Source organism: Canis lupus, chromosome 15, assembly GCF_011100685.1.
Source record: "Canis lupus familiaris isolate Mischka breed German Shepherd chromosome 15, alternate assembly UU_Cfam_GSD_1.0, whole genome shotgun sequence".
Taxonomy (NCBI): domain Eukaryota; kingdom Metazoa; phylum Chordata; class Mammalia; order Carnivora; family Canidae; genus Canis; species Canis lupus.
The window spans coordinates 7,110,769-7,136,328 of NC_049236.1; the positions used below are offsets into that span (position 1 = coordinate 7,110,769).

The 25,560-nt window shown below is 49.9% G+C and overlaps 1 protein-coding gene across 4 annotated transcripts in view; it reads left to right on the top strand.

The window, feature by feature from the left end:
* The first annotated feature begins 14,436 nt into the window (after positions 1–14,436).
* Positions 14,437–25,560, top strand: part of DLGAP3 (DLG associated protein 3) — a 61,184-nt gene continuing 50,060 nt past the window's right edge. The window contains exons 1-2 of one of the 4 annotated variants that reach the window (XM_038557970.1): positions 18,132–18,244; positions 18,486–18,589. The gene's annotated coding sequence lies outside the window, so the exon portion shown is untranslated. Of the gene's footprint in view, positions 14,536–18,131; positions 18,245–18,434; positions 18,590–25,560 lie in introns of those variants that run through there. The other 3 variants (XM_038557969.1, XM_038557971.1, XM_038557968.1) reach the window with 3 other exon arrangements.

Genomic DNA, 25,560 nt, shown 5'->3' on the forward strand with positions numbered 1-25,560 from the left:
GTGCCCGTCACCCAGTCACCCCCACCCCCGCCCACCTCCCTTCCACCACCCCTAGTTCGTTTCCCAGAGTTAGGAGTCTCTCATGTTCTGTGGCTTTGTTTCATTGGAGAACCCTGACTAATACAGTTTCTATTACGGCATTTGAATTAATTTGACATTTAAGTCTTTAACCCAACTGGAGTTGACTTTTGTATGTTATATAAAATAGGGATCCAATTAATTAGTTTTCTCAATAGATCATCAGTTCCCCTCATTTTTCCACTTACCTGCTATGCCACCTCTGTTATACATCTAAGTTCCGTATATAAATCTGTTTTAAACAACTTAGTCTATCGTACTGATTATTTTGTCTCTCTGAGCCAGTACCACTTGGTCTTGATTTTATACCTTCTTAATAAGTCTTGGTATCTATAGAGCAAATCACATCTCTTTATTCTCTTCTGTAGAAGTGTTTAAAGTAATTAATTAGATCTCTTAGTACCCAGTTTGGAGCTTTTAATATGATTTAATTTAAAAATGACCCTGGATTCTTGGAAAAAATGACTATTTTTCATATTTGGACAGAAAATGTACAAAATGAGTTGAAACAGTTTCTAATATTAAAAAATGAGGAGATTACAAATATTTCTGGGATTACAAATGACTCAGTAGCCAACCTGAATCCTGTTAAAGATGAGAAAAATAAAACATAAATAGAATAATTTCAATGGATTAAAATATATAAAATACATTTAAATCTATGAGTTTGTAATGATCCTAAAAAACCTTCACTGGTTACCTTTGGAATATGCTAGTGAACCATTACTTTTATTTGATCATCTTAATTTTGTATTGGGTTAAAAAAGACACAGTAAAACGCATCTTAAATATATAGATCTTAATATGTACAACCTAAATGTACAACCTTAAATGTGTAAATTGATGAAATTTTACATTTATATATGTCTATGTAACTATCACTTGAAAGAAGGTATAAAGTTCTCAAGTCACTTTTTAAAAGATTTTATTTATTTATTCATGAGAGAAAGAAAGAGAGAGAGAGAGAGAGGCAGAGACACAGGCAGAGGGAGAAGCAGGCTCCATGCTGGGAGCCTGATGTGGGACTCGATTCCCGGACTCCAGGATCATGACCTGAGCCAAAGGCAGACGCTCAACCGCAGAGCCACACAGATGTCCCAAGTTCTCAACTCTTAATGTGCATATGCATCAACTGGTGGTTTTCAAGTTCTGATTCAGTAGAACTGTTGTGAGCCCTCAGGTCCTGCATTTTTAAAAAATTTTATTTTTGTTTATTCATGAGAGACACAGAGACAGAGGCAGAGGAAGAAGCAGGCCCCTGTGGGGAGCCCCATGCGGGACTCGATCCTAGGACCGCAGGATCACAACCTGGGCCGAAGGCAGGTGCTCAACCACTGAGCCACCTGGGCGTTCCAGGTGATGCATTTTTAGCAAGCACCTGGGTGATGCTGCTCCTGCTCGTCTCTGGACCACACTTGAGAAGCAAGGCTATGAATTCTCCTATGTTGTAGTTTATAGTAATAGTTTGTTTGGTGCTGAATGATTTTCATCTGTTAAAGGAATGAATATTCGTACCCATATGGATGACGGACATTTGTGTTTCCAGTTTTAGGCCCTTATGGATTAGATAGCTGTGAACATCCTCGTACATGGCTAGGTGCACTCGGTTGGTGGGGAGGATAGACCTAGGAGTAGAATTGCTGGGTTATAAGGTCTCCATATAGCTATCTCTAGTAGATAGATGCTGTCAAACGGTTTTCCAAAATGGTTGTAACATTTCACTCTTACCAGTAAGGCATCAGGTTCCGGTTGGCCAACATTTCACCAACACTTGGTCTCGTTCTTGTTAAAATATAGCCATCCTGTTGAGTGTACGGCGGTATCCAGTTGAAGTTTTTGGCTAGTGAAAGATCCTCTTTGCAGAAATGCCCACTCGAGTCCCCCCCCCCCCCATTAAAATTTGGGCTTGTTGTTTTTTGTTGTTTCCTTTTGTATTTATTTTTTGTTTGTTTGTTTGTTTTTTGTTTCCTATTGATTTGTAGAGATTCTCCATATATTCCGTATTTGAGTTTTTTTTAATTAGATTACAAATATCTTACAAATATCTTTCCCCAGTCTGGTTTAATGATCTTTTAATGAACATAAAGTTAATTTTAACAAAATTCAATTTGTATTTTTTTCTTCAATGTTTGAAAGTTGTGGTAAAATACACATCACGTCAAATGTGCCATCTACACCATTTTTAAGGTCACAGTCAGTGGCATTAAGTACATTCATACTGTGGTGCAACCATCACTACCATCCGTTTCCAGGACTCTTTCCCCTTGCAAAACTGAGATCTCATACCCATTAAACAACTACTCCCCATTCTTTTCTCCCCTCAGTCACTGGTGATCACCTTTCTACTTTCTGTCTCTCTGATTTTGACTCCTGTTAGTACTTCATGTAAGTGGAATCAGACACTGACACTTAGGGGACAATAACAGTATTTATCTTCCTATGACGGGCTTATTCACTTAGCATAATATCTTTCTTTGTCTCTTGTAATGTTTTTTGATTTAATGTTTTTGATATTAGCATGGCCCCTCCTGCTCTTACACCGACTGTCCTCTCTTGTGTTTAGTTGCTTTTTGTAGTGAAATGCTTGCCATTCTTTTCTCATTTCCTGTTGTGTATATTTTAGAGCTCTTTTCTTTGCGGTTATTATGGGGATTTCATTTACAAATTTAAAGGGACAGCACTCTAATTTGAATTTATACCAACTTAACTTTAATGATATACAAAAAGCTCTGTCACCGCTGATTTAGGTTGTTGATATCACAGAATTATATCTTTACATACGGTGTATCCCCAAACAGGAACTAATAATTATTTTAAATGCATTAGTCTCCTAAATTACATGGAAAACAAGATTTGAAGTCACAAACTAAAGTTCTAGTAATACTAGCTTTTACACTAATACTTTTTTCTTTAAATGTATTGGTTTCTGAAATCATGTAGAAACAAACAAAAAATGCAGTTACAAACCGTTGTTACAATAATACCAGCTTTGAGTTCCTTTCATTTCAACCTGCAGGACTCCCTTGAGCATGTTTTTTTGTTTGTTTGTTTGTTTGTTTTTTCAGAGAAGGTCTAATGGTGACAAACTTCCTCAGCTTTTGTTTATCTGGGACTGTTGTAATTTCCTCTTCACTTTTATTTTATTTATTTTTTAAAAAAATCTTTTATTTATTTGAGAGAGAGAGAGAGAGGGAGAAAGAGAAAGAGTGAGCACAGGCTGAGGGCCAGGGACAAGCAGAGTCTGTGCTTGAGCGCAGAGCCTGAAGTGGGGCTTAATCTCATGACCCTGAGATCATGACCTGAGCCCAAACCAAGAGTCGGATGCTTAACCAGCTGAGCCACCCGGATGCCCTCACCTCCTCACTTTTTTTTTTTTTAAAGATTTTATTTATTCATGATAGACATAGAGAGAGAGAGAGGCAGAGAAACAGGTAGAGGGAGAAGCAGGCTCCATGCAGGGAGCCCGATGTGGGACTCGATCCTGGGTCTCTAGGATCAGGCCCTGGGCTGAAGGTGGTGCTAAACCACTGAGCCACCAGGGCTGCCCCTCCTCACTTTTTAAAGATAGTTTTGCCAAATATAAGATTTTTTTATTGACAGGTTTTTTTTTTTTTTTTTTCTTTTAACACTTCTGATATATTGACCACTCTATTCTGGTCTCTAGAGTTTCTGATAAGAAATTTGCTTAGGGGACGCATGGGTGGCTCAACAGTTGAGCACCTGCCTTCGGCTCAGGGCATGATCCCGGGGTCCTGGGATCGAGTCCCGTGTCAGGCTCCCTGCATGGAGCCTGCTTCTCCCTCTGCCTGTGTCTCTGCCTCTCTGTGTCTCTCATGAATAAATAAATAAGACTTTTTTTTTTTAAAGAAGAAATTTGCTTAGGAGTATATTGAGGACCCCTTGTAATGTGACAGGTCACCTCTCTCTTGTGCCTTCACAATTCTTAGTCTTTATCTACGGGCAGTGTGACTATAACGTGTCTCAGTATGGGCCTCTTTGAGCTCATTGTAGATTGGTTGAACCTCTCAGATATTTATATGCGTGTCTTTTACCAGATTTGGGGAGTTTTCAGCCAATATTTATTCCAATATTTTCAATATTTCAAACGACTTTCTCTTCTTTCTCTCCTTCTGGACTCCCCCCGCCCCAATATATATGTTGGTTCCTTTGATAGCATCCCACGGGTCCCTCAGGCTCTGTTCGTTTTTCTTCCATCTTTTCCCTTAGCCTCAATCCCTTCCATGTCTTACTTCCAAGCTCACTCTTATTTCTTCTGCTTGCTCAAATTTGTATTTGATTGACTCTAGTGAAATTTTCATTTCAGTTAGTGTATTTTTTATCTCCAGATTATCTTTTTAGGTTTTCTCTCTATTGACATTTCCATTTTGTTCATATATCATTTTCTTCACTTTCTCCACATCTCTCTTTAGTTTTTTGAGCATCTTTAAAACCGTTGTTTTAAAGTCTTTGTTTAGGGGATCCCTGGGTGGCTCAGCAGTTTGGTGCCTGCCTTTGGCACAGGGCGCGATCCTGGAGTCCTGGGATCGAGTCCTGCATCGGGCTCCCGGCATGGAGCCTGCTTCTCTCTCCTCCTGTGTCTCTGCCTCTCTCTCTCTCTCTATGTCTATCATAAATAAATAAATAAATCTTTAAAAGAAAATAAAGTCTTTGTTTAGGGGCGCCCGGGGAGCTCAGGGGGTAAGCATCTGTCTTCAGGCCAGGGCGTGCCCCCGGGGTCCTGGGATCGAGTCCCACATCAGGCTCCCTGCATGGAGCCTGCTTCTCCCTCTGCCTGTGACTCTGCCTCTCTCTCTCTCTCTCTCTCCATGTCTCTCATGAATAAATAAATAAAATCTTTAAAAAAAGTCTTTGTCCGGTAGATCTACCATTAGATCTTATTCAGGGAGTTTCTGTTGACTTATAATTTTTTTTTACTTATAATTTTTCTTTGAATGGATCATATTTTTCTGTTTCTTTGTATGCTTTGTGATATATTGCTGAAAACTTGACATTTGTGTCTAATAATGTGGTAACTCTGGAAATCAGAGTTTTCCCCTAACCCTAGAGTTTGCTCCTTCCTTCCTTCCTTCCTTTCTTTCTTTCTTTCTTTCTTTCTTTCTTTCTTTCTTTCATTCATTCATTCTTCCTCCTTTCCTTTCCCCTTTCCTTTCCCCTTTCCTTTCCCCTTTCCTTTCCCCTTTCCTTTCCTTTCCTTTCCTTTCCTTTCCTTTCCTTTCCTTTCCTTTCCTTTCCTTTCCTTCCTTTCCTTTCCTTTCTTCCTTCCTCTCTCTCTTCCTTCCTTTTTTTCTTTCGAGAGTGCAAATGGGGAGGGGGAGGGGGTGAAGGGGAGAGGAACAGGGAGAGAATCTTAAGCGGACTCCATGCTGAGCACAGACCCCAGCAGAGCTCAGTCTCACTGCCCTGAGATCATGACCTGAGCCAAAATCAAGTCAGATGCCCAACAGACTGAACCACCCAGGCACACGCTCCCCCCTTTATTAAAAAATAAATCCTTATAAGCTGTTTCTGTATCAAGGATCGACCTGAGAAGTAAACTTAAGGTCTTCTCAGCCATTTTCTGAGCCTGTGTCTTTTTTGGAACATGCACAGTGACTATCTAGTTTCTCCTGTATATGTAGTTGCTTTTGAACATCTTAGACTTTAATGTCTGGTTCCCAAAGAGGGAAAAGAGGAAAATGAAGGGGAGAAAGGCCCCTTAAAATCCCTAGAAGTCACTTTCACCAGGGTATGGGGGTACGTGTCTTGCAACAATGGGGGGAGGTCCGACAACAACGGCTACCTCCCCTTTGTCTACATCCTGTTATTAGAAGGAACTTTCAGTGGTCAGAGCACAGATTGCTGATATTTGGAGGAAAGGGTCCTTTTGGCACCCTGGCGCCTTCAGGCTGCTTTAAGAACATATGCACTGCTGCCCATCAGGTCGCTGGAGATAGGAGATAGGCACATGCCACTGGGCTAAAATTGCTGAAATTGATAGCAATTTACTGTCTACATTTTTCCTGGAAGTTGCAAGCCTTTCAATAAACTGCAGAATTCCAAAAATTGTTAAATCAGACAGATTCACCAATGCAATTGTTGCCTGGTTGAGGAGATAGGTTTTTGGTGCTTACTATTCTGTCATCTTCCCAGAATCCTTCTGTCAATATTTTATTATATGGTTATTATCTTTTGCATTCTGCTTAAGAAAGATTTGCCCACTTCAAAGTCATAAAGATATTCACCTATATCTTCACCCAGAAGCTTTAATATTTTACCATTCATATTTAGGTCTGCAATCCCTTTTGAATTTTTTTTTTTGTAGTCAGGTTTTTTGTTTTTTTCTTTTTCATATTTTTTTAAGGTCAAGGTTCATTTTTAACCAACTCATTGTTTTTCTTTCTTTTTTTTTTAAATTTATTTATGATAGTCACAGAGAGAGAGAGAGGGAGGCAGAGACACAGGCAGAGGGAGAAGCAGGCTCCATGCACCGGGAGCCTGACGTGGGATTCTAGTGATCTAGGGTCTCCAGGATCACGCCCTGGGCCAAAGGCAGGCGCCAAACCGCTGCGCCACCCAGGGATCCCTCATTGTTTTTCGACCTTAAAACTAAAGGAAACAAATCAAGCGTTTTCTTGCTTTTCCTATATGAACTATACATTAGAGTAATAAAATAATTGAGAAGTTTCTCTTCATAGAAGTGTTCAAGCTAATAATTGAGGAGGGAATTAAATAATTGGCATGCCACCATTTTGCAACCTTTAATGCATAAGAGAGCCATCATGAAAGGAAAGATTACCAGACACAATATATCTGCTGATGGAAACAGACAACACTATATAATTTGCCCTCAAATTGAAGTTGCATCTGATCAGACCTCTAGATCTACTTGCCAATTAATAAAAAAAAAGGAGGGATAGAGAAATGTGATAAATAATTTTGTAAGCAGAACCCACAAACTATAGGAAATTCTCAAGACAAACTTCTTTCTGCCACAAATACATTTGCTGAAAAAAAAAAGTGGAGAGAGGGAATCTATATATTAAAAAGACTTAAGTGACATCACTCAATTACAATATATGAGAAAAATCAGAAATTTGACCGCATATTTTAATAGATTTTTGATGATATTTGATGATATCGAGGGATTATTGTTAAATTTTTAGATGTGATTATCACATTGTAATTATATTTAACAAAAATGCTTGTATTTTAGAGATACATACTAAAATGTTTATTAACAAGATATGTCTGGGACTTGCTTCAAAATAATACAAAGAGAGAGGGGAGTGAAAGATATGTATTAAACAAGATTGGCTTGGAATTTCTAATAATTGAATTATTATAAATAATAATTATATTATATTATTCTCTCTTCTACATTTTTGGTGTGTGTATGTGTGTGTGTTTGAAATTTATCATGGTAAAAAGTTTAAAAACTATGCCTTAATCATTCTTGATTGTTTACTTTTCCATATTGATTTTAGAACCAGCTTATCAAATTACATGGTTTTTTAATTGAAATTGCATTGAATCTGAGGATCAATATGAAAAGAATCAATATCATTATAAAGTTATAATTTTTTCATGAATGTGAATTATCTTTCCATTGATTAGGTCTTTTAAAATGACTTTCAGTAACTATCTATACTTTTCTGTATCTTAGATTTATTTCTAAATATATAACATCATTGTAGATATTGTAAATGATGTACATTTGCAAATGACATATTTTGCTAATGTGATAATGTAAAAACATGCAAATAACTTTCGTATATTGATCTTCTATTCAGGCACCTTGCTAAATATAGTTTCTTTTTTTAAAAAATTTTTATTTATTTATTCATGAGAGACAGAGAGAGAGAGAGACAGACAGACAGACAGACAGAGAGGGGCAGAGACACAAGCAGAGGGAGAAGCAGGCTCCATGCAGGGAGCCTGATGTGGGACTCAATCCCGGGTCTCCAGGATCATGCCCTGGGCCGAAGGCAGCGCTAAACCGCTGAGCCACCTGGGCTGCCCTAAATACAATTTCATCTAACAATTTTTTAGATTCTTTTGTATTTTCCAAGTAAACAATATGTCATCTGAAAATAATGTTGGTTTTATTTTCCCTCTTTAATCCTAACATGCATGTGCCTGATGAAGTGTCTTAAAATACTTAAAGAAAATTTTATTGGGCTACAATAGATATGAAAAAAAACAAATCCACCACCATAGTGGGAGATTGCAATACTTTTCCTTAAATCACTGATAAGTCAAGCAGATAAAAATCCACAAATGATGTTGAAGATGTGAACAACAAAATTGAACAGCAGAGACTTGACGTATACATAATTCTGCTTCCTACAATTAGAGAGTACAAAACATTCTCCAGAACTGTCTTAATTATCTATTGTTGCATGAACTCAGTAGTGTTAAAAAAAAAAAAGGCATTTAAAAAACATCTCAATGTCTGTGGGTGAGGAATTCAGGAGAGATTGACTGGATGGTTTTAGGTCAATATTTCTCATGAGATTCACAGAGATGTTGTTAGTGATTACAGTTATCTGATGGCTTGACTGAAGCAAGAATATCTGCTTTCAAACTGATTTATCCACATAATTAGTAAGTTGTTGCTAGTGGTTGGAAAGAAGCCTCAGTTCCTCCTCATGTAGGTCTTTTCACAGGTCTACTGGAATATCTTCATGACATGGCAGCTGGTTTCCCTTAGGGTGAGCAACTTCAGACAGCAAAGTGGAAGCTGCAAGGTGTTTTATGGCTTAGCCTCAGAAGCCACATGCTATCATTTCTGCAACATCCTATTGCTTGTCCATATCAGCCTTATTATTCAATGTGGGAGGGGACTACCCAAGACCATTAATGCCTCGAGATGAGAATAATTGAGGCCACCTTAAACACTGATAACCACAAGCACATGTGTTATATTTACAAACACTGATTATATACTAGTCACAGAGCAAGTTTCAATAAATTTCAAAGAATAATGATCATACAGGCAAGGTTCTTTGATCACAGTGCAATTAAATTAGAAGTTAGTAACAAAAATATACACTAAATACTATTTGTAAGTGAAAAACACTTTCAAATAACTCATGTGTCAAAGAAGAAATCATAATGGATATTTTAAAGTACTCAGAACTGAATGATAGTAAAACATGTGAGATACAGTGAAGATAGTTCTTCAAGGGTAATTTATAGCATTACATATTTACATTAAAAAAGAAGAAAAGCTGAAAATTAAGAATCTAAGTTTCCAATTTAAGTGGTAAGTTGAAGAATGAGTAAACCCAAAGAAAGTAAAAGAAAGTAGGTGATAAAAATAAGAGCAGAAATTAAGCAATTAGAAAAGCTATAGTAGAGAAGATCAGCAAAACTAACAAACTGACTCTTTACAACTATTAAAATATGGATGAATCTCTGTCAGTGGGAATCACAAATATAGAGAATACACATAAATATTACAAGGTGGGCACGATTACAGGGGAAGCAGAGATTCAGATGATAATGAGAGAATTTTGTCAACAACTTTATGGAAACACATTTGAAAACTTAGACAAAACAGACATAGTATTAGAGAACTATAACTTATTAGAACTGACTCACAAAGAAATAGAACACCTGAAATAGTCCTTTAAATAGTCCTGTTAAAGAAACAAGCAATAGTGAAACAAAACAAAAAAACTTCTGTAAACATCAGTTCCAGATGGTTTTACCAATGTGTTTCACCAAACTTAGAAATATCAGATCCTTCCAACCTTAAATAAACATTTTTTCAGAGGAAAAAAAAATAAGATAGTACTCTCCCAACTCATTCTATAAAAGTAGAATCATTTAAATATCAAATTCTAATAACAAAAAATGAAAACATCAGGCTTGTTTTATTCATTAATATAGATGCAACAATCTATATGATATGTGTACAATAAATCATAAAGTTCCTTGATTAAGTTGATTTTACTTCAAGAAAGCAAATTTAAATATCAGGAAAATCTCTAAATGTAATTGATCACAACAGATTACAGGAGAAAAATCATATATATGGTCCCTTAAAAGATGCAGAAAAAGCTCTTGATAAAATTCAATGTACATTTAGTTAAAATTTTAGTAAATTGGAACCAAAATTGAACTTCCTTTACTTGATCAAGAGAGGTTTCCAAAAACTAGAATAAATACCATCCTAGAGAAGAAATGTCAGAGCATTAAAATTACAAATAAGACAAACATACTCACCATCACCCCCTTCTTTCTAACGTTGTCCTTTAGGACCTGGCCAGAGCAATAAGAAAAGGAAAATATGCCAAAGGCAACAGTTTTATTTTATTTCTCTAAATATATTAAACATAATTATTTTATATTCTGTGTCTCACAGTTTTGAGTTATTTGCAGATGTCTTTCTGCTATTTGTTGTTTTAGCTGGTTCTTGTTCTTGATGCCATGTTTCCTTGTGTGTTTGGTGATATTTGATTGTGTTAGCTCATTTCCTTTGGAACTTTATCTGTGGAATTTACTTGAAGCCTGGGATTTATATTGGCTTCTGCAAGGCACTGAGGGCACTAGCAGTTTGGGGCCATTTTATACTAAATTCTTGGTTTGAGGTTTTCTGGATCTCCTAGATCTGATCACCTATGGTGTGAAGTCTAAGTTGTAGGTTTGGAATCTTAGGAGGTGATCCTTCTTTCCTACATTCATCACTATTGCTATGGTTTAAAACAGTAGTTTTCTGGGGCACCTGGGTGGTTCAGTGGCTTAAATGTAGGACTCTTTATTTCGTCTAAGGTCATGATTTCAGGGTCATGAGATAGAGCCCTGCATCAAGCTCCCTGCTGTGGGGAGTCTGCTTAAGATTCTCTCTCTCCCTCTGCCCCTTCCCCTGCTCTCTCTCATAAATAAATGAACAAACAAACAAATAAATAAAATCTTTAAAAAAAAACCCCAACAAAACCCAATAGTAATTTTCTTGCAATTTCCTGGGTGTAGGTTGGGGCAAGTTTTTTCTAGTTCACCTGTACCTTAGAGTAGAAGGAGCTCTTTGGGAGCGTGCTCTTTGGGATTCTAAGTAAATGCAGGGGAGTGTTTGCCCAACTTGGGCAGACCCTTTGCTTCATCTTCTTTCCCATATGCCCTGAGAGATCATGAGAACTGAAGTTCAATTTCATCTGTTAACAAGTACCCTTATATCAGTTATTTATTGCCACAATATTATGGTATAACATAGCATTAAAAGATTCAGTGGCTTAAATTAATAATGCAAGAGCCATCAAATCCATGGAACGGTTCTTCTTATTCAGCTGATCTCACTTAGATGTCAGTCAGGTATCTACCCCTCTTGCTCCTGGCTGGGCCCTCTTGTGTTTGGGGGTCAGCTGGCTATACCTGACCATGAGATGATTGCTCCGATGGTCTTGGCTTGGAAAGCCTGGCTCTCTTGCACCTTGTCTCTTGTCTCCAGCAGATTATTCTAGGCTTATACTCCTAGCGGAAGCAAGAATTAAAGAGAAAGAGTAGAAGTATGCAAACGCTGAAGCTTAGGCTTAGAACTGGTCCACTAGGATTTCCTCCCTGTTCTGTCGGTCATAGCAAGTCACAAGTCAGACAGGTTGAAGGTGTGGGAAAACAGACTATCTCTTGGTGCAGGGAGTTCCAAAGTCTTATGGCAAAGGACCTGGATTCAGGGAGGGGTGAACTGGTGCCATTTTTACAATCAATGGATCTCAGGCCCCAAGACTAAGGTCGGCTTCAGTGTTCTGCATACTTCTCTGATTATGCCTTCGCTTAGATTTTGGCTGGGGTGTTTATTTTCTTGCCAGCTCATTGATGCATTTAAGAAAATTAAAACAATTTTTTATCTATCATTGTTTAACACTTACCACGTTTTCGGTGGAAGGATCAATAAGCACCAGCCCGTCATATTGCTAGAATGACCGTTTGAGGAGTTCTGGTCCCTGCATGTGTGGGGTTCTCGGCCCTAATTCTCTCTCCGGGCTTGGAAGTCTCCAGTGCCTCCTTTATGTTTCCTTACTTCTCTGCCTGCCCCTCTTCACTGAGGCAGGGCTCACTGTTGCCTCTAGACTCAGAGTATCTTGTGCCCATCTCTGTGGAGGCGTGGAATTCCTAACATAGCAATCATAATTTGTGAAGTGCAGGGCCCCTTGTTAAGAAATCATTAAGAATTTCGAGACGGTGACAGGAGAGCATTAAACCAAGAGTGGGGCCTTTTTAAGTGTGGGGCTCTGTGTGACTGCACAGCTCACACTCGTTCGAAGCTGGCCCTGGAAGTAATTATTGGTTTACATCTCTGTCTCCCTTACACATCACCGGACGGCTGTGAAAGCACACTGCCCAGGGTAAACCTGTCTGATTAATCTTAATCAGTAAATGGTTGTTGAATTAACAGATGAAAACTACATCATGTTCTCAATTCTAAAACACGTCAACCCTTGGATAACAGCCTTCAGAGAAAAGCAGAAAACCGTATTGAAGGTCCCTATCGGTTGCAGGATGCGTTCCAATTTCAGAATAGCTAACAAAACGTTCATCTTAGGACTCGGAAACCACGGTGGTGCCCTGGGTGTCCTAGTGATGGCTGGTCTTATCCTCCACGGAAAGCAAAGTGGTTCTTTCAGTTCTAAGGTGGGTTCCTGGGACCAACTTTCCACTTTCTTTTCTGTTGTATCTGGTTTTGCCTGGTCCCTGGGCTGGAAATGAGCTGCAACCTTAGCTTAGATTGAAAATTCCTGATGGAAACGCTCTCGTGGGCCGCAGCGCAGGGCAAGGTAACCGTCCTGCCCGGCCCCCATCCCAGAGTCTAGATTTCCTTGGGCAAGGGCTTTCCACACTCCTTCTTTTTTTAATTTTTATTTATTTATGATAGTCACAGAGAGGGGGGGGGGGGGCAGAGACACAGGCAGAGGGAGAAGCAGGCTCCATGCACCGGGAGCCCGACGTGGGATTCAATCCCGGGTCTCCAGGATCGCGCCCTGGGCCAAAGGCAGGCGCCAAACCGCTGCGCCACCCAGGGATCCCTCCACACTCCTTTTTGTCATTTATGTCATGTGGGATCTTTAAGCAGTTCTCTGCAGGAAGGGGAAAGGGCTTACTCCCAGTTTTAACTTTTCTGGAGCCTGTGACTCCTACTTTCCCCGCCTCAGTTTCTCCCTTTATACAAGGAAGAGAGCCGGCAACCCCAGAGGGGAACCGGGCAAAGGGGGTAGTTGGGTGAACGTGGAGTCACAATAACTTGAATGTGTGTCCCTGGAGAGGAGGACAGCTAGGACAGCTGGTCTCCGAGGCTCCCGAGCCCTGGCTGGGGACCAGAACCGGCGGAGGCAGGCAGGGCGGAGGGGGGCTCCAAGCAGCACAGGCTCCCCCTTCCCGGCGCCCGCCGCACCCCGCGGAATCCGAACCCAGGACCAGCTCCTCCCCCGCCTTCCAGCCCCTCCCCCTGCGGCTTCCCCAGGCCCCCCTCTCCCCGCCTCGCCCAGCGTCTCCCGGGCGCTGGGACCGACTCCAGCCGGGAAGTGCTGCAGTCAGCTCTCCGCCTCCGGGCTGGACTGTCCCCTGCCCTCCCCGCAGCGCCCCGCACGGCCCAGGGCCCCGAGGTGGGCGGGCACAGGGGCTGGGGGGCCGCCGGCCGGCAGGTGGCCTGGGCCGCGCCGGTGTCAGGCTGGGGGGCCCCCGGGCACAGCGCCCCTCCCCGGCCGCGGCTGGGGGGCGGCCCGCGGGGACCCCAAGAGCCTCCCGAGGGGATGCGGGGGGGGGATACGGGGGACCCAAAGAGCCGCCCGAGGGGATGGGGGGGATGCGGGGGGACCCGAGGAGGCTCCCGAGAGGATGGGGGAGATGCAGGGGGGGATGCAGGGGGCGGACCTGAGGAGCCTCCCGAGGGGATGGGGGGACCCGAAGAGCCTCCCGAGGGGATTGGGGGGGGATACGGGGGGGCCAGAGGAGCCGCCCGAGGGGATGCGGGGGGGGATACGGGGGGGCCCGAGGAGCCTCCCGAGGGGATGCGGGGGGGCTCCCGGGTGACACCCAGGCTGTGACCTGCCTCGGGGGGCGCGAGCCCTGTGCCCGGGGCTGCCCGACCGTGTCCCCGGCTGCGCGTGGTGGCGACGCGGTGGCTGCCCGGGCCCGCGGCGCGGGTGGTCCCGGGGGGAGGGGCTGGCGGGGAGCCCGGGCCGCTGCGGGGGCAGGAGCGCGGCCGCCTCGGGCCGGGCAGGCGCGCGGGGGCGGGGGCGGGGGCGGGGGCGGAGCGCGCGGGCGGGATCCCCCCGCCTCCCCGTCCCGGTCCCCGGGAAATCCAGCCTCCGTGGCTTGGCCGCCTCCCGCTCCCGCGCCCGCAGCCGCCCGGCGCTCGCTCGGGGCTCCGCAGCCGGCGCGGCCCCTCCGCCGGGGGCTCCGCAGTGCCGCCCCCCCCGCCGCCCGCACCATGGCCCCCGGCCGGAGCCCCAGCCGGGCCAGGTAAGCGCGGGGGGCCGGGGCCGCGCCCTCGGCAGCGCCCCCCAGCCTCGGCCTGGCTGCGGCCCCGGCGCCGCCCACGCCCCGGGCGCCCGCGGCCTCGGCTCCGGGCCCGGGGAGGGGGGAGGGGGCGGGGGGGAGGGGAGAGGGGGGAGGGACGGGGTTGGGGTGGAGGGGAGGGGTGGAGGGAAGGAGGGAGCCCTGGGCCGCCCCCCCCGCCCCCGCCCCTGCAGGCGGCCGCGGCCTGACCCCGAGCAGGGGGGCGGCGGGAGGGCCGCGCGGGGCCGAGGGGGCTGCGGGCCGGCGCGGGGGGGCTCGGGGGGCCCGGGCCGCGGGGGGGGCAGCCCGCCGGCCGCGGGGGCAGCGGTGGTGTCGGGGAGACCCGGAGAGAAGTTTCCCCTGCAGGTGCGCGAGTGTGCGTGCGTGTCACGGTGCCCGCGGTGAGTGTGCGAGTGTCCCCGCGTGGGTCTGCGGGCGGCCGTGTGCGCGGCGCGAGCGTGTCCGCGGGTGTGTGCGGTGTGAGCGTGGAGTGTGTCGCTGTGTGTGTCTGTAGACATGTGTGTGAATGAGCGTGTGCGCGGCCGCCACGCGTGCCTGTGTATGTCCCTGCGAACAGGATGTGTGTGTGCCCGTGTGCCTGTGTCTCCGTGAGTGGTCCGGGCATCCGTGGCCTGTGTGTGTGTGTGTGTGTGTGTGTGTGTGTGTGTGTGTCAGGCTGTATGTGAGCGGGGCTCACTCTGAATCACAGCACCCGGGCTTTGTCCCTCCTTCCCCGGGGACGGGGACGGGGACGGGGACGGGGACGGGGACACCGCGGGTGCTGGGAGGCCTGGCGCTGGGAGATGAGACTTGGCCCAGGTCGGGTCATCCCTCCGCGCCTGCGACTCCTGCCCCTGACTCAGGCAAGGGCTGCGCTGCGTTCCCCACCTTGAGGTTCACCTTCACCTCCCCAGGGGCCACCCCCCACGATGCCACGGCTGGGTCCTTGCTGCCTGTGGGGCCCCGGTGGTCGGGGGCCGGGGGGCGCGGGAGTGTGTGTGCTGCTAAGAATCTTGGGGCCTAGGAACTTGTGTCACCCCCGTGACGCTCACCAAGGGCCCCTTAGTGCCAGGAGCTGAGGAGGCCAGGTGGAAGCTGCTGTCCTGTTGTTAGTCATCAGAGCAGGTGGCTGTCTCCCAGACTTCCAAGTCCTAAATTTCCAAGTTCTGGGTCATTTGTTCAGGCCCTTGGCTCCAGGTGGGTCTGTGCTAAAGCTTTTGAAGTAAGAATAGTAAGAAAACAGTGCCTTTGTATCAGTGCAGGGCTTTTGAAAAACTAACCCCTCCTCACCTCCTTCCTCTTATCCCCCCAACAGCCTCAGGAAGCAGGCAGGCCCGGTTAAGGCTCTGAAAGGGCCAGGATTCAGCTGTTTTTGTTTTTTGCCTACAAGAGCAGCAATTTCACGTAGTTTGGCTTAGTATGATGCCGGTTGACAGATGAGGGTGTTGAGGCTTCAGAGGTGAATGGCGGTTCTCCGGATTGCCCCCTGCTAACCAGCGGGGCAGAAGGACTCCAACCCAGGTCTTGGGGTGACTCGCAGAGTTGGGCTGGGCCAAGGCGAAAGAGTGGCGCTTCCCGGCGTCTTCTCTCAGACCCTGGGCCGCCGTGTCTCCCCCCACCCAGCGTTCCCTGAGTGCCGGGGCTACTTCTGCACCCAGCTGCCAAGGCCTAAAAGAGAGATTGGGGGAGAAGAGAGGAGGGAGGGAAGGGAGAGGCTTCGTGAGTTGGCAGTGAATCAGGGTCTAAAAAGGGAGCTGGGAGGGCTAGGGTGGCAGGTGTTTCTAAAAGGAACATGAGCATAGGATGAACAGCCTCAGACGCAAGCCCTGCAGCCCCCACCCTCAATGCCCCCACTGATCCTGCACGTGGTGCCCACTGCATTTTATGCCAGGGGGCTCCTGTCCAAGGGGTGCGCTTGCATGGAGCTGTGGAACGGCGGCCGGGAGAGGAACCTTGGGACTGACTTGCTCTAACCTCTTGATTCTAAAGTGAGGGCACCGAAGCCCAGAGAAGGGCGCGGACTTGCCCAAGGTCACACAGCAAACTTGCGTGTTCCTGGCGAGTCTCAGCCCGGAAACTTTCCAACCCTGCGCGTTGCTTTCCATTCCTGGACCCCCTGCCCGCCCCAGTCTATGCCCGTCAGAGCCGAGCAGAGGGGGTTTCAAAGACCCAATAAGCCCGAGGCTGTAGATCCTTTAGCCTGGGACCCTTTATAAAAGAGAGGGCCAGGGGTTGGGGGTGGCTTCGCGGCCATGCCCACCGCGGAGTAGGCCACGGGCTTGTCCGGATTCCTGCGTGTGAGGGGCCGGATCTGCTGAAGACCAGACTCCTAGACTCTCCGTGGCGGTGCCTGCTTTCAGCTGCCGCCTGGCACCTCACATCATCTCTCTCCAGCTGATGTTGGGGCTCGAGCTGGCCGGGCTCCATCTTCCTTCATCCCACCCAGTTTCTGATGCATTCCGCCTCTAGCTGGCCTGACAGTCCTTATCTCATGGGTTCCTGTTGGGTAGAGAAACTTCTGGGGCTTTTCTGGTTTGGGGAGGGTCTGTAGTTACCCTTAAACCCTTTCGAATCACACTTTCCAGAAACCTAGGGTAAACGCTAAGATAATTGTCCCCATTTGCCAGATGGGAAGACTGGAATTCAGAGAGGGGCCTTCTATTTGGTGTTTTTTTTTTTTTTTTTTAAATTTTTTCTCTTAATCTGCTAAGATCAGTGGAAGAGTTTCTTGGAGTGAGGGGACGAGGCGGCAAATGACAGCCGAATCTTTTGCCTAGAGGGGCTCCTACAGACCCCTTCCAGGGTCTTGCCGTCTCCGCCGTCAGGAAGCCTTCCCAGAGTCTGATTTGATTCCCACTTGGTGGAGTCAACTGTTGTCTCAGTGGGAGTTGGAGGACCAGCTGCGTGCCCTCCGCTGTACAAGCATCGTGTCTTGCTGCCTTCTTTGCCCGCCTGCCCCCCCACCCCAGCCCCAGTCTGAAGACTGCTGGCTCAGCGGGCCTCCTGCCGCCTGGGGAGTCTGGGTTTGAGCTGGGGCGAGGCAGCGGCACCATCGTTATGGTAACGAGCTGCTAGCTCATTGTTGCTAATAACTCGTCAAGTCCCTGGGCTCCGAGGCAGCCTGCCTCCCCACCAGCCCTTGTCCCCAAGTCACAGAAAGGAAAAGTGAGGCTGCGAGGGAAGGGCCGATGAGTAAGGGTGTCTGGGGGGAGAGGATGGCCTTGCCCTTGGGTCACTTGGGGGCCGATTTACGCGTGGGATTACATAAGTTTGTGTAGGATCGCCTGGGCTGTGACATGGGAATCCACCCAGAACATACTTGCACCGACCTGCACATGCTAGCTGATGTGTTCATGTGCTTGCCCAGCAGCCCACATGCAAAACATGCTTCCGAGCATCAGAACATGCTTGCGCCTGAATACTTGCTTCTACCATCTGCACATAAGGCACCCAAGAAATCTGGGTTTGTGGGGGTGTCCAGGTATGTGGGTGGGGATCTGATCCTTTTTTCTGATGCGGCTTCAAAGTGTCTTGTTAACAAAGGGCCAGAATGGTCCCGGGGTCCCTTCTTCCTCCCAGCCAAGAGCTCAGAATGGGAGCGGGCCAGGAAGGAGGCGGGGGGCTCAAGCTCCCAGCTCCTGCAGGCTCCTGCCTCTGTGTCCTTTGAGCTCAGGTACCCCCTGCCCCCCTCACTCTCTGTTCTTTCCCATCCTCTCCTCTTCCTATGTGTAAATATTAAAGAGCTGAGCCTGCAGGGCTGATGTAGACATGGAGAGAGAATGAAATTAAAAAGGATTCCCTTGCCCCCATCCCGACACCCCCACCCTGCAGTCCCCCGCTCCTGCCTCCTCCCCTTTTTCTTCTCCCCTCCCCTCAATCAGTGCTTCCACATGTCTCTCCTCCCCCCAGTCCAGATGGGAGCTGGCTCCTTCAGAAAGGGGGCTCCGATCGGGGTGTGGGGAGCTACCTCTCTCGGCCTCCCCCCACCACATCTGCCTACAGGGCTGGGAGCCCCCACGTGAGTATTTCTCTTATCTTCGGGGTGGTGGTTAAGAAGGAAAAAGTGGTTTTTAGAGCCAGCTGTGAGTGGCGTTGAGAGGCTCTGGGCTGAAAAGGAGGTGGGTGGGGTCCTCTCCCTGGGCTCCCTCAGGGAAGCCTCGTGGCTGGGTTTCCTTTCTCTCTTTGGACACAGAGGCGAGGGAGCGACAGCAGGTGCTCCCGGTGGCCAGGAGCCGAGCGTGGGGTGGGCAGGGGCTCGGGGGCTCGGCGGGCGCGGTGGGGGTGTCAGGCGGGCGCCCCGGGGCGCAGGCTCTCTGGGAGCTGTCCCGAGTGCTGAACGGGCTCGGTGGGGACTGGCTCCTTCCTGGCCTCGGCCTCAGGGCTGAGCCGCGCTGCGCTGGGGCCCGTGTCGGGAAGGGGACCGAAGGGGACCCGGCCGCGCTCGGGGCTCACTAGCAGAATTCTCCCGGATGACCCACTTTCCAAGGACGGAGCCTGTGCATGGGGAGATAGATTTTGGGGTCCTCCCTGGGGCTTTAGGCCTCAGGGTTAGTTATTAGCCGTATTTTGGGGGGGAGGCCTCCTCTCTTCCTGTTCCAGTCCCCTCACCCCTCTCCCAGACCACTTTTCCGTGAGTGTGGGGGTGGCCATGGAGGGGGGTACCGTGGCGGCGAGCTCACTCTTCTTCTGCATAGTTTTTAGTGCCATGAGCTTGGGGGTACGGACACTGGCTTTTTCTCCTCCCGGGCCCCCGAAGTTCAGGCTCAAGGCAGCTCTGGACTGGGAGAGCTTAGGTTTTGCAAGTTAGGCCTGGGGGTACACAGAGCCCAGGAGTTCGGGACAATTTGCTCCCTGCGTGGCACCCCTCTGCCCAGCATACTTGGAATCGAGACAGGGGACAGCGAAATATTCTGCAAGCCTGCCTCCTGTTCTCTGCCCACCCTAACCACAGCTCGGAGCAGCATTTGGGAGAGACTTTTGTTGGGGAGGAAGATTTCCAAGCAGAGGATTCAAGGAGTGGGTGGGGTTGTTCAGTGCCATGGAGCAGAGGAGGAGGCTACTGGAGACAGGGCAATGGGGAAAGAGGAAGATCTAGAGGAAGAAAAACCCCTTCAAATTAGGGGGTAGGGTCCAGGTTTCGATCCTCAGCTTCCTTGGAAATCTTTTCCCCACTAACCTAGCGTCTCAATTTTCTTGTGCTTTGTCTTTGTAACTCTGAAGGGAATAGAGCAAGGAGTTATTTCTCCAGGTCCCTTCCCTTGTCATCCCAGGGGGATGAGAGCCAAATGTCAGGACATGCAGATGAGACTGTGGGGAACAACAGGCAGGAAGGGTTGATGGCAGCTTCACCTCCCAGCCCCAAGAGCACAATCAAATATTCAAATGGGATCCTTCTTGAGGGGAGAGCAGAGAAGGTTTCCAGATGATGCTGGGCAGAAACTGGGTGTGGCAGGGAGTTCAAGGAAAGGGGGGACGTATCCAGGGACCCCAAACCAAGCCAGTTTGTTCTTTCCCAGATGTGACTTGTAGTTAATAAGGAGCCCATCACCCATCATGTTTTTGATGTAACTCATCAGGATGATTCTTCCCTTCTCGCTGCTTGGGAGGAGCCGAGTTTTCCTATGCTGTGGGTGCTGGGAGGTGGTGGGTGTGGGTGTGGGTGCCTGTTTGGGGAGGGGAGGTGTTTGTGCTCCACTCAGCTCCCTCCGTTACATAACAGCTTTGATAAGACTTTACTTTGGAGCTGCTGCTACTGCCTGAAGCAGTCACCCCTCCACCCCCACATGCAATGCTGGATGTCCACCCCCCTCTCCCTGGCCCCTTGGAGAGTCCTGCTATCCATGATCTAATGTTCCAGCAGCCACTTTCCTGCTAGGAGGTGTCTTCAGTTCCCCTCCCTGCTCCCTACCCAGCTCATGGTTTGTTTTATTTTTGTTTTTTGTTTTTGTTTTTTGTTTTTCTAAATACTTGCTTCTTTTGTTATCTTGAGCCAAGGTCACCATCTTTACATTTTTAAGCCTTAAGGTCTGGCCTCTTTTTGGCAGGGTCCTTGGGCTGGGATGGAAGGGGTTCGCTGGACATCATGAAGTTGCCCTCTAGGGAGGAAGAGAGGGATCCCAGGAGGTTTTAGAGCCCAGAGATAATTTTCTGACTGTTCCTTCCTGCGCCCCAATAACTGTTTTGGAGTCTGGGAGTGGTGGGCCATACCCAGAGGTATGGGGAGGAAAAACTCGGGTCTCGATATTTTCTTCTTATGTCCCCCTTTTGCATTAAAGAGTTGTATGTGTATATGGGGGCGGGGTGGGGGTGGCCTCTTAGGTGGAGGAAAAAGTGCACCTTGGGATGGGTGCACCTGCTTCGTTGGTACCGATTCCCCAGGTTGTCTGAGGAAATATTGGTTACTACAGGCATGGGACAAGGGGATAACAGCCCATTTTTAGAATGACTTTTTTTTTTGTTTTGTTTTTCCTGAGCGTGGGTGGGAATGGGGTGTGTCCAGGAGTGGGGCATATCCTATTGATAGTAGGAACAACTTTCCAAATGGAGAAGTGGGAGACTGGCAAGAAAGAGAGCAAGTGCAAACTTGTGATGTCCCTTGGAGAGGATATGGACTCCTGGCTTTGTGCGTGGGATAGAAGCCAGGGGAGGGGCTGGATAGCTCTGCTGTTCCGGCGCACGTGCCTGTGAGGGGGTATGTGACTGTGCATAGGTACACACATACGTGTGAGCATGCCGTATAAATGTGTACAAACACTTATGATTTCGTGTAGAAGCGTGGACACGTGTATACGTAGGTGTATGTGTGCACAACTCTAGCGTGCATCCTTATATATATGTGACTTTGAAGGCAATGACTTAATTAAACCTGCACATGAGAGAGTGTGTGTGTGTGCTGGGGTGCTCACCCAACAATGCATATATGGGAGTGGAAGTTTGCATGTGGGCATACATGTGGGGACACACATGTGCATACGTGAATTAGTAGCACGTGAATTATGTACGTAAGCTGGGTCATGTGAATAAATGTGACACAGAGAGAGAGGGAGGGAGGGAGAGAGAGAGGCTCTGAACACTGGAGCTGCCCAGAAGCTGTTTTCCCACATGCTTAAATTTGATCCACCCTGATGCCTGTGGCTCTTCTCCAGAAAGCAGCCTCCTTGAGGTATCTCCAATTCTCAGGTCACAGGGACCCAACTGTTCCTCACTACCATCCACATGGTGGGGGTTTGCAGAGGAGAAGCCTACACAGGCCTTGGACACAGCTGAGTGGGGGAGCCCAACCCAAGGCTATCGGAGGCTGGGGTGCTCAGAAGCGTGTGTGGGGAAAGAGTATGGGAGCTTAAACCTCGACATGACTCGAGACATTTTGAGAATCGAGGGGAACGAGTGGGGCTTGGTGGGTGAAGGGGGCAAGGATAATAGAGAGGCCCAAGCGTGTGCATGAGCCTCACACTCGCGGGGCAGGTGGCGGTATGTGTGTACGTGTGCATGTGCATACCACCTGTCCGAGCTTTCATACGCCGCTCTTGGCATAATTGCACTAAGGTGTACGCGCATGAACGGATTGGCAGGAATGTGTGCACCAACACGGGGATTTGTCCGCACGTACCCGCCTGCTAACACACGTACACATGACCAGAGCGTGCAGAAGTATGTGGGCATGTGCTAACAGAGGCCTGATTGCAACCCGTGAGCGCATCCGTGTGCACCTACCTCACTCACCCACTCGCACACTAGCAGCGGCCTGCACGTGGTTTCCCTGCCACCCCCCCGGTGCCCCCCACAGTACCTCCATTCATTCAGCCAACGTTTATTCCATGCCCATGATCTGCCATGTTCTGTGCTGAACACCGGGGAGGGTCCTCGACCTCAGGGAACTTATAATCTAGAGAAGGTAAGAGACCCGCACCAAGTAAGGAGAGCGTTAGGGAAGGTTGTGTGACGCAAGTGTTCACGGGGGTGGTGGGGGCGTGGAGACCTAGACAGGGCTCGGTCAGTCATGGGGCGGGGACAGGAGGGGTTGGTGAAGCGTCCACAGGAGAGGAGGCCTCCGAGCTGCTGCGCCACGTGAGAACGGGTGGTCCCCAGGTGGGCAACGGTAGGAAAAGGGGTTGCAGTAAATGTCCCGACTGGTCTCCCTACTTCCACCGTTGCCAGCCCCTCCTCCGCAGATCCTCCCCTGCAAAAGCAGTGAGATGAGGTCATGCCTCTCCCATGGCTTCTCGGCTCGGGGTGAGGTCCATATGCTCAGTGGGGCCTGGGTGGCATGACTGCCGTATGTAAAATAGCTCCAGTCACCTCCCCGATCCGAGGTGCCACCCCAGCCAGGGCTTCCTTTCGGTGCCACCAAGACGGTAAGCACAGTCCCACCTCAAGGCCGTCGTGCTAATTTTTCCCTCAGCTTGAGCTTTCTTCCCCCAGATATCCATGTGATTTGCTCTCAAGTCTGCTCAAAAGTCACTTTTTTTGGAGAGGCCTCACCCACCGTTTACCTTAGACGTCCGCTTGCCTTTCTGTCCCCTCCCCGCACTCTGTTATCCAATCTATTTCTTATCATCTCTCTCTCTCTGAGGCAGGGAGCCGAGGCCAGGGCCCGTGCGACGCTGGGGGGCTTGGGCGCCCCGAGGGGACAGGCATCCTCTCCATCTTAATACGCGTCCTGTACCAGAAAGCGAACTTCCTGACAGTGGGAGCTTCCTGAGTCGTGTTCGCGGCCGCCCCTGCGGCGTCCAGAGGAGCATGTGGCCCTGTAGGTCCCCGGCCCGCGGGTCCCCGGCCCGCAGTTGGCAGATCACGCAGGCGGCCAGTGAGGGGAACGGCTGGGGTCGGGCCAGGCTGTGGGGCAGGGGCCCAGCTGGGAGCCCCTGCAGTGGCTTCCGAGAGAACCCAGGGCGAGGGCCGCCCCGATGCCCAACCCTGGTGGTGGAAGTGGAGGAAAGGAGATGGGACGCGTGCGCCCCCGTGCACAGGCGAGCACACGCGAGCACACACGGGCACACGGAGGTATTTTGGGCAGCCCGGTCATTGCCTTGGCCGGAGGAGCCTAAGGGGGGTGAAGAGGTCTGTGCGTCCGCAGAGTGTGGGTCGGGGACAGCCCGCTGCCAGCTGGACCCCCTCCGGTTGACCTTGGCTTACCCTTCTCCCTTCCTCTGGGATCCCGTCACCACCGCACCATGCACCCACCCCTGTGGCCGGTGCGCGGGGGGCTCAGTGATACGGGGCTCCCGCCTTGGGGAGCAGCATGGGCAACCTCATGGGAGAGCCTCAGGGAGTCAGAGCCACGGACGCTTGGACACCCAGGGACCCAGGGCCCACTCTGGAGCGGACCGGAGCCCTGAGAACCTTCAGCTCAGGCCCGGCCCAGGGGCCCAGGCCTGGGTGGGCGGGCCCGGTGTGCCCAGTGGGGCCGTCCTGGGTCCTCCCTGCCCCATCCTGGGTCCTGGGCCCACACCCCTGGTCGCACTGGGCCATGTGTGAGCTCAGGAGCACTGGGCCCCCCCAGGCTGTGACGTGAATTCAGTCGTGTGGGGACACCCTGGGGAAACGGACGGCGCTCCAGAGGACCAGCCGGGGCTAGGGGGCAGGGAGGGGGCTCTGGGGCGGCTCCACTTTGGGCCATCCGGCCTCTCCCCAGAGGCCTGGGGTTGCGCTGGGGTCGCTCGGGAAGGACGGGCTTGGATGTCAGCCGGGAGGGGACCGCGGTGGTGGGAGGACTGGCCCCACAGCCGCAGCCCGTGCCCGCCGGGTGCCCGCCGGGTGCCCACTGGGTGCCCTAGGCCCGGGCGCAGGGCCTTCGGCCAGGCTCGCTGCATCCGGCTGGGGCGGGGGCGCCGCTCCCCCCACCTGGGCTCGGGGCTGGGGGCTGGGCTCAAGCTGCCGCCAGAGCCGCCCACCTGCCCGCGGTGTCATGGCAACGACTCTGCCCACGTGGACGCAGAGGAAGGGAGAAGAGAGGAGGTATCACGACAGCCGGGAGGATGGGAGGAGGCTCCCGGCCTGGGCGCTCACCCGCCGGGCAGGGGGCAGGAGCCGCTGCGGAGCACAGTCCTGGGGCCTGGGGGCTGCTGACGGCCTCGGCCTGTGGGGGGGGGGAGTGTGCCCTGGGGGAGCCGGGCTGTGGTTGTGCAGGTGTCGCCTCTCCTGCCCTGCAAGTCCTCCCCGCCCTGCAAGTCAGGCCGGCGCCTGGGGCTGAGGGGATGAGAGCCCGACCTACTTCTCCATTTTCTCACTATTTTTCAAAAGGAAAATGACCCACTTTTCAGCCAATGGGACTGGGGCCTGCTCCCAGGCCGATCCCGAGCCCCCCTGCCCAGGCCTCTGCCCCGGCCTCAGCCTGCCGGCCACGTGCTGGACCCGCCCCCAGAGGGAAGCAGGTGCATCTGTGCGGAGGGTCCTTCCCTGCTGACCCCACCTCGGCTCCACCTGGGCGGACCCCAGGGGCAGCCGCAGCCCCAGGCAGCCTGAGCGTCCTGCCTGCCACCCCCAGACCCGCGCGGGACGCATCCGTGGTGGGACAGGAAGGCCCTGGGGAGCTGGGGGAGGCCCGCCCTGTATGAGTGGGTGGTGCTGTGCTTCTTCTTAAGTGTGGAAAGGGACAGCCTGTGGCCCTTGAGGACTGTGTCTGTCTGTCTGTCTGCCTGCCTGCTGGAGCTCCTCCCAGAGAAACTCCTAGAGGGTTCTGTTCTATGCCTCCCCTCCCAAGCCCTTCCCTCTCTCTACGATATTGGTCTGGGCCTCAGAGCCCCCTCCCTCCCTCGGCTATATTGGCCTGGGCCGGCTTGGGGGGTGATTAGGGATTTAATTATTTAGTTTCTCCAGCTCAATAGATTAATTCCATCCATCACAGGCAGGCTGAGCCTTCTTCCCCTTTCAGGGCCTCCTGGCCAACCCCAGAGGGAGGGAGCATCATTGCTCACCTGGGCCTAGTACAGGGTCTGGGAACAATGGACACAGTCTTGTTGGGGAGGATCTGGTGCATGACATTGAGCA